This window comes from Anneissia japonica, unplaced genomic scaffold (genome assembly GCF_011630105.1).
Source record: "Anneissia japonica isolate Jap-2015-1 unplaced genomic scaffold, ASM1163010v1 scaffold379_len61912_cov120, whole genome shotgun sequence".
Taxonomy (NCBI): Eukaryota; Metazoa; Echinodermata; class Crinoidea; order Comatulida; family Comatulidae; genus Anneissia; species Anneissia japonica.
This window is the reverse complement of record NW_022685519.1, coordinates 1-9,786: the sequence shown is the minus strand read 5'-3', so window position 1 is coordinate 9,786 and position 9,786 is coordinate 1. Positions and strand designations below refer to the sequence as shown.

Here is a 9,786-nt window from a genome sequence, read left to right as displayed (position 1 = left end):
ATAAGGTTTATCTTGCATTTTGTATTGACTTGAATTTCTGTGAAAAGAGAAAAAAAAGAACATCAGAATTACGGTGGGCCAGTGTGGACAACCACCCTGCCTGGTTAGCAGCCTGGGTGTGCTTACCTTTTTCCTGGTGATACTGGAACGCAGTGCGGTGGGCCAGTGTGGGCAACCACCCTGCCTGGTTAGCAGCCTGGGTGTTCTTCAACACCTTGTCTTTGACATCATCAGCATTCCATATGATATCATTCTCCCACTGCTGCTGGTTCACCATCTCAAAGCATTCCTGGGGTGCCTCTGGGATCACTACAAATTTCTTTACTTTAGCTTCTGGCTCTACTTCCTCGTCATCGTTGTTTTTATCCTTAGAAAAAAAAAATCATCAAAATACTATTAAAAATTTTTTCAGACCATTTATTCATTAAAGGGAATATGCAAAACAAACTTGGTAGCCTGGGAGTGAAATGTTTATGTTTATTTATTTATAAATGGACTATTGCTATTTTTGCTTTAGCTTAAACACCCCTATAAAAATAGAACCATCCATTTCAAAGCACAGTACATTCATGACTATTGCAATGTATGTCCTCATTCCTTCATATTTTCTTTAATATAATAATGTAGTGTATAAGTTTGTTTGGATATTTGATCAAACTTAAAGCTTTGTCCAGATTATCAATCCGATTTTCTTTGAGAAAACCATTTATAGTGATGGTGTGCCTATATATGGTCTTGAGGTTATACTATCATGACCATATTTAGGCATGTCACATGTATTTGTCAAATAAAATATGATAGTCTGGACAGGATTCAAGTTTTATTCTATGTCTGTTTCAAGTTGGATGATGCTCTGCTTCATCATACAATGTCTGATAAAAATACTGTCTGCTGTGTCTCAGGACAAAGAGCACACCTAATAATTTTAATAGTATGATGACATCTGAACAGACGTTTCTGTAGATATTAAAATATTTTATTAGTTTTGGCAGAATTTAAACTTATAACCTTGGGCATGAAATGCAAACAGCAGAGCCAAAATTCTACCGGTCCAGCAACTTACTGATTTCAATTTGAATCCATAATCAAACCCCTCGCCATCTTCAGGTACGTCTAACATGTCGTACCAATACTGGGCCGGTCCATATCGCCACGGGGCAACCTTTGGACGGTTCTCCTTCTGATTCTCCGAGTCCGAGTCAACATCTTCATGCTGTGTTTCAACTGGTGCCATCATAGTTATCTAAATAATAAAACATTATACAATATAACAACTCTATTAATAAGTAATTAGTATAGCTGTGTGTAGTACACACGTTATTGAAAATTATTATATGATGGTTAAATTAATGCATGAAAACATTTCTTGAGGGCTTGCATGGTTGGGGATAGGAAAACAACATTGTGAGTTTCAGTGATGCCATCACGACTGACTTATATAATAATTAACATCAAATTAGCACTTTTATAGCACCAGTATCCATCTTGCGAAATTCATGGCACTTCAAATACGCCTACTGGTATTTTTCATGTGGAATACTCAATCAATATTTTGTTTAATTGCCAAGAAATGTTTATGTTTTCAGTATTGCATTTTTGCACAAATTTTACCAAAATATACTTGTTTTAAACAACTTCTAATACTTTTACTTGATGTTTGCATTGTATAAGAAACTTATAAGTTACTTATAAGAAAGAGGTGTACCTCGTCATCCGACATGCATTGCTCCGGTGGAGGCGTTGGAGCATAGTTAAAGTCAAAGCCACATTTCTTTGTGGGACTCAACAGGTCGGATCCGTCAACAGGTCGTTTCTTCTTACGTTTCTTCTTGGCACCACGCCAAAGCTGAGGCAGCGCATTTGTGTTCTTTGTTTCAAACAAACGATAAAAACGAAGTACCTAAATAAAAAAAAGTTGTTTCTATAAATATAAATATTATCAAGAAAAGAAATGGATCAGGGGCAAACCGGAGAAAAAATTATTAGGTATTGGCTACTGGGGCGGAGGAGGGGGTGAGCCAGAGGAGGGTGGGGTTGTGAGGCGTAGCATCCCCTACCACTACAGAACAGGGGCAAATGCATGTGTTTCCAGGCTAACGTGAAGAAGTTCCCCGATTTATACCTCTTAATAATTCATGACACACTCGTGGCTACTGATTTATTTGACTGCTGCATAGTCTTTCCACACCCCACCCCACCTTCTCCCCTCCAGCAAATAGCATTAATTAAGAATCTGAAAGCCAATACGCCAATAATCAAATCTAATGGATTAATTTTATAATGAAACAGAAATTCACTGCTTCTTGATTAGGCCTATGTACTGCACTGAGGTCCTATCTTACTCAAGGCTCAGGATACAATTACAAGGACATAAGTACTTGAATCTATAACACCATCAGCGTCTCATACTTCTGGCATTTATTAATACCCTATAGTCTACCTTCACAATGATCAACAGGATTTCTCCGGTACACGTACCTCGCTATTTTGTTTAACTTATATTGTAAAATCTACGTAATGATACTAAATTTCGCTATTCTGTAGAAACAGAAAAGCATAAAAGCATGTTTTTACCTCTTTTAATTGTCAAAAAATGATGCCCTCAATTAAAATACACACATGTGAAAAGATTGTTCATCAAATAATATTTTGTACGGTAGTTTTGATTTAGTAAAATAAATGATAAATATAAAGGAGGGTTAAACGTCCATTGATTGTAAAATTACCGAATGTCACATGGAAAACCCAATGGAAAATAAACCTTGGCAACCCTGAAAATCCAGCGACAGGCAATGTGCCCGCCTATCAGAACATGGTAATGTGTGTTAAATGGAGTATTGTATAGCCAATAATTGGGCTAGTAAAATAGCCTGTGGGCTAGTGAAACTGCATTGAACTAGCCCAGTTGGCTAGTAAAAATAAAACAAAAAAACGAGGCCTGATAATTAATAATCATACAACGCTCTACAGCTAAGTATTGAGCACTAAATATCAGAAATATTTTTTTGTTTACTGTTCATTTGTTTTGATTCATCATTTCACGATTTTTAAAGTGCTCTCATTCTGTATACAGATTCTCGTCACTTATGTTCTTCCATATTTCAATAAATACCTGATGATGACCTATGCTCAAAAGTATTCATACATTAAATATTTTATTCTGAGGCAGATATATTGACTGTTTCATTTCTTATTCATATGATTTTACATATGCAGAAGCATTATTTTATTGGATATGTATTTTTATACCTACCTTTCCTGGTTTGAATTCTGGAAACAATTCGGTAACACTTGGCATTTTTCTTTTCTTCGGCGTTGTCTGTGAATCTACATTTTTTGTCGACCCTTTACTGGAATCCTTCAGTAATTGATCTTCAGAGTTTTCAGTTCTTTTTGTCTTACTTTCACCTGCCTCTGTCTCACCATCACCCTTATCCAGAGGTTGCTCTAATGGAGATTTTGATATTCCTTCAGAATCACTGGGAGAGCTCCTTGATGAGGTTGCAGGAACGACAGATGGTAAAATTATACTGGATTCCAAATCCATTCTGGAAGTTAGGTTTTCAAAATTTCTGGATGGTGTCCTATCCTCTCTGGAACTGGTTGACTGTCTTGAGTCTGTCTCTTATACACATCTAGATGTGTATAAGAGACAGCTACAGAACAGGGGCAAATGCATGTGTTTCCAGGCTAACGTGAAGAAGTTCCCCGATTTATACCTCTTAATAATTCATGACACACTCGTGGCTACTGATTTATTTGACTGCTGCATAGTCTTTCCACACCCCACAAAGAAGCCCTACTGCTGTCTCTTATACACATCTAGATGTGTATATTCTCATCATCGTCATCTGAAAGGTTATAGTCTTTTATTAAACTTTGTCCTGACATCCAGACTGTCAAATATTACTTGACAAAAATCTGTTGCATGCCTATACATCTACACTTGCCACAAGTCTCTACTTTATTGATTTTTCCTAGTGTTAAAAACTTTCAGAGAGCACAACCAATATCTGTTTATATCAAGAAAAATCCTTAAAAAGTATAGCATGGAACATCATTCACACAAAGAAATAATATGGAATGACAATGGTGCCAAAATCGATTCATCTTCAATAGGTTTTACTAATTAAGACAAAATTTATGGACTGGAATCTAGTTTATATAGTCATGATGTACCTATATATGGTCATAATGTGATGTCATCATGACTATATTTAGGTATGTCACAGGTTTTTGTCAAATAAAACATGAGACAGGACATTAAATACAATCATGTATTTAAAGCTTCACAATAAATATACAGCTCATTCTTATACAATTTTAAGTCTCACTTTGCCCTACATACCTCTCTTTGGGGCAATGTAAGTACCCATGTATGGTTGAATGCCCTGCGCCATCTCCTCATCGTCATCGGCAACTTCTGTGATATCAGAATAATCAACAGCTGCACTTGATACACTTTCATCATCTGCAATGATCCAAAGTAAAACAGAAAATATTATATAAAGTGCAGCAACAACAGCATTCACTTTCATCTAGAACACTAACTAAATTGCATTAATAATCAGCAGTGTATCCAGGGGAGTGCTCGGGGTCCTTTCAGAGTTTGAACAAATTTAAGAAGTGCCATTTTCCGGTATCTAAAAGTCCCCAATTCTTAAATTACTCTCACCCCGGCTTCAACAATATAGACATTTTTGTAGATTTTATGTATTGTGCCATCTTCCCGCAATTAAAAGTCTCAAGTTCTTAAAATTTTCTAACGTCACAGCCAACCATGACTTCCATCAGCAACCCTCTTCCTAAAATCTTGGTTACACCACTGATAATAACAAAAATAGAAATCAAATTGTAATAAAAAAAAAAATAAGTGTAATAGAACTTTGACTACTGTAGGATTGATTGTGATGTAAAATGTACTTTATAAACAAACTTTAATTATTATTTCACAAGCTGTCATTCAAGCAGTAATCTTCTTCTTTAGAAACCAACTAAAAAGTATCCTAACAAAATTAAAGCTTACTAAAAAACATTAATTAAATTAAATGTCATTGAGTATACAATAGGAAACATTCACTAAATGTTAAAAGCTACATTACTTAAAATAGTTAAACAATTATCTGTGAAATATTCATTACATCATCTCCATCAATATTTAAATGACACAAATATCCTCTCTTACCATCATCCTTGGAAGCATCATAGTCGTCATCCGATGATCCTTGCTGTTGAGTCTGTGTTAGTGATTGAGCTAAGCTCCCTAGACCACTGAGGTTGCCAAGCGCTCCAATGTGGCGTACAGATTCCTGAAAAAGACATTTTATCTTAATATCATATACGATACCAGGGCCTTGAAAAGGGGATTACAGATTACGAGAAATATTAATTTTTGTTGAACTAATGTAAAATATTATTAACTGTATTAATTATTGAGATTACATTTATTCTGGGAGCAATGAAAAATAAAAATACATGTGTCCCTCAAATGAAAAGACCACTTAACAGCTTTGTTTCTGTTACATATTTTTGTTTCTTCAGTTAGTACTGGAGAGCTCACAGACGGATGACCATTGTATCATTTAAGAGCGCCCTCTTTAGTTTAACCTTCATAAACTTAAAACAATCCTACCAGGTACTGCTGAGTCATTTTGGTGGGTTTTTTTTGCATTTTTGTGTCTGCATTTGTAAATATAAAGTGATGGAAATGACATGATATGATAATAAATATATCATAAAGATAAAGAAATTTGTTAATTTGGGACTATAGAAAAGTGGTCTTAATTGGAAGTCATCTTTAATTGGAAGGGTCTTCAACTAGAGGGAGGTCTGTATGGAATTAAACTGAGAGAAGTTGAAGGCCATTGAAGTGGGGAAGAGTGCATAGACACATTTTGTGAAGTGAGCCATTTTATGATGCTAGCAAAGTCAACATACTGTATTTCTATATCTTTAGCAATTTAGTAATTTGTTTGCACCATGCACTTTAGTATTCCAACCTAACCGCCATAACTCCAGTCTCGCTGACTTATTGTTAAGGTTTAGGGTGGAGTCCAAAGTGCATTTAGCGATATTTTTTTACCTGGTCAAATATATCTGATTCAAGCTGCCCCTTTTTGTCAATGTTGCCAAAAAGAAAGCTGGTAAGAGCAGCATTGGAGCCACCCTCCTCTTCATCTGAATCACAGTGTTCATCTCTTGAATCACGAAGCATGGTTCAGTTTCTGCAACCGTTAATCATCCTTTTAAATGAAATAAAGTCAAAACATAAACAACGCTTCAGTGCAGCTCAAAAAAGGATTCCGTTTAGGAACTGTCTGCAGAGATACACTGAAATGCTCATCAAAAATGGAATCAATGACAATTGCAACAATAAAAAAAAATTACTGTACAGGTGGTTTACATACCATTTACTATAAAAACAAATATCTTAGGCAAGTCAAATGGCGAAGCTGTTAAGGCAGATGCCTACAGCCACAATATCGGCGCTGGTTCAAACAGCAGGCTCGGCTGGTTCTGGAGGTGGAACAAGTCTTCTCCAACAAAGACTATAAACCGTAGGCCTAGTGTACACAATTGACTCATGTGCACTTCAAAGAACCCAGTACATATTTTGAGATGAGTAGGGGGTGTGTACTAGTAAATACAGCCACTGTTCTCTTGTGATGGGATTGCCACTTTGAAATGTTCACTGTTTGGCATATAAAGCTGAATAAAAAAAAATCCTTTTGAGGACATTAAGGTCGACTGTAGCTCCGGAGGCAAAATATTTGTTGATATGTTGTAGAACTGACTTTTCTAAGACACATGAAAGTTGTTTGACGAAAAACTGGGGAAGGTGAATGAGATACAGAAGAGGAAAAAGGGGCATTACCAATTTTTACACCTTCTTTTTGAGGTAGTAGAATTAAAAAAAAAAAAACCAAATTAATTAAAAACACAATAAATAATAAAAAACAAACTTGGTTTATATACAGTAGTTTAGGTGATTTAATGCCAGTTAAATACACTCCATGATACAGATTGATGTTACAGTGGCCTTAACTTATTTATTGTTTTAAAGTAAAAATTCAAAAAAATTTGTGTCATTCATTTTGAAAAAAAAAATTGCCCCTCCCCAAACCTTTTACTTCGCAAAAGTAGCCTCGAAAAGAAGCTCATCCAAAGTTTGCAAAAAAAGAAGCCCTACTGAGTTTCAATTCGAGGTTTTATGCCGTATGGTATATATAGCGGTGCGCCTACAAGAATAGGCCTGGATCGATCCAACAACTTATCGACATAACGCTTGTAGTATTGATGAGTAGGGGGTTACCCTGGTGTACTGGTTCACTCGGCCCCTGTCGTAAACAGATGAAAGTGCGCATGTTTACTGGCTGCGGTGGACATGAAGTGACCCTCAGGGGAGGAGAAAGTTATTGAAAAGTGCAAAATCTAGTCCCGAGCACATAGAGACCTCGTTTACCTGCGCTATATAAATCCATCTATTATTATCATTATTATTATTACCCTGGGCCTGTCACGCGAAAATTGGTCCGGACCAAAAAATGTCCGCAGGACAGATTTTGGCCGCCAAAATCGGTCTGCCGGACTACTAAAATCAGTACTCCGTTGACATTAGCCACTAAAGCCAGTCCCGCTTGGATAAAATTGGTCTGTGTCGGACTGGCCACTTCACTTGTATCTCGACTGCTCGTAGGGTATGATTGTTTTTCCTATGCCTAGTGTCCTATGCCTAGTGTTAGGCAGGCTCAGAGCCATATATATAAAGAGTTGCGACATTCCGCTCCTTGGTTTACGAAAGTCACGTGGTACACACCGTCCATTTTGTTTCATAATCTTCCCGATGAACACATGCAAAGTATATGTGTTACGTACATTGCATATTAATTTCACACAATTAATTGGGTTTACAATTATATTTTATAATTAACATCACTTAGTATGGACAGCGTATAAGAATTCATATTATAATCGAATATTTGCGCATGTGCGTACTCGCGTAAATTCCGTGCTTGCGTAAATGATTGAAATTAAAATTAGAATTGTTTTAAATTATCGTTAATTCGTCACATTTTAATCAATGAAGACCCGACCTATTTTATTTAATGGTAATCTTTTCTTTGGTTTTAATTGTTTTTAATAGTTATATATTAAATATATTTTTAATAGTTATATATTAAATATGTTTTTAATAGTTATATATTAAATATATATATATATATATATATTTCTTCCTTAATTATATAAATTTAAATCATTTATCAGTTGCATTATTACACTGATTACGTTCAGCATTAAAATTTTATTTTTATTTTCTCATTCGCCTAGATGCGTTCAGAAAAATATTTAAGCTAAATAAGAAAAAAAATTAATTTTTTTTCCCGACCTTTTCTGAAGATCTTTAAAGGTTGTTCGCTAAACAATATTAGAAAATGGTTCTTAATTTCAAATCTTTGTACAGCCTGTATAAATACGAATGACAATGAAAATAAAGGTGATGTTTAATAATCTTTAAAATGATTGCATACTATTATATAATTATTATAACTTTATTTTGGAAACGACGCTTTTAAAACAGCGGACACGCTCTTGCAGTGTGTTTATAAAAGTAACATACTGTACAGCCATCATTAAAATAGAGGCGAGACTTTTAATACAATAAAATGTACGATAATTACACAAGTTGAATATATCACAGATCCTGTATATCATTTAACACTTACAATTTATAACATTTACAGCAAAGCACAGTTTATATATTGCGGCCAACTGACCTATACTATTTTAATATTTATAAATAATAATAATCAAATTAATAACATAAGATTTGTATAGGGCTCGCTCATATTCAAATTTAAAGAGCAAAATTGTATATACCCTAGACGGATTTAAATTACATTTTGATATACATATTTAATTATTTTTTGCTGGTCGTCAAATCATTTATTTGCAAAAATAATAGGAGCTACTAAAGGATTGCCTAATTAAAGAATGCTTTCCATCGAGGGGCTCTCTCGGTCTATTGGCGAGGATTAAAGAACTGCTTAAAAATAGTAAATTATTACAGTATTATTTTATAATATGAAATTGGATATAAAGTAGTGAAATCATTAAAAAAAAAATCTATAAATAAATACATGAAATTCGACTGCTAAAAAGATTAAATGAAATTAAACTATACAGGAGGCCGCTAAATGTATTATACAATATTATACACAGGAACGCACATCATGTTAGACACAGAACGCGCATCGCGTATGACACAAAATGGCTTCTAAATTCTCAATGTCGCAACTCTTTCTATCTATGGCTCTGGGCAGGCTAGGCCTAGAGCGTCCTCTCGACTACCCAGGCCTAAGGTCGGCTCGGGCTAGCCTAACTAGGGCTAGCCTTATATTAACCTTAGGCTAAGGCTTAGCTCAAGACTCGTCAGAGCCCTAGACTATGATCAATTTAACATAAAATTTATGATAATAATTAAATAATGTATACTAACAATTACATTAAGCCATCTCTGATAAGTACTAAAAGCTGTAAATCAATATCAAATCACATCTTAGCTTACTTAGAACTGAAGTCACGCTGAAAAACATTAGCCACCGCAGTTGTGTCTAGTGCAAAACTCCTGTTGAATCTTGGTTTTTCGCCTAACACTGGAGTGCGCCCTCAGGTGTGACCGTCAAGCGCGCACAACAACAACAAAAAGGGATATAGACACGATAAGAAAAGTTAAAGCAACCGGTCGCTGTGTCATTAGACGCTGCAAAAAAAAAAAAAAAAAATCAA

At 35.1% G+C, this 9,786-nt stretch overlaps 1 pseudogene; it reads right to left on the bottom strand.

Annotated features, from left to right (window-relative positions):
- LOC117111418 overlaps positions 1 to 9,634 on the bottom strand; it is an 18,486-nt pseudogene extending 8,852 nt beyond the window's left edge.
- Positions 9,635 to 9,786: the final 152 nt, after the last annotated feature.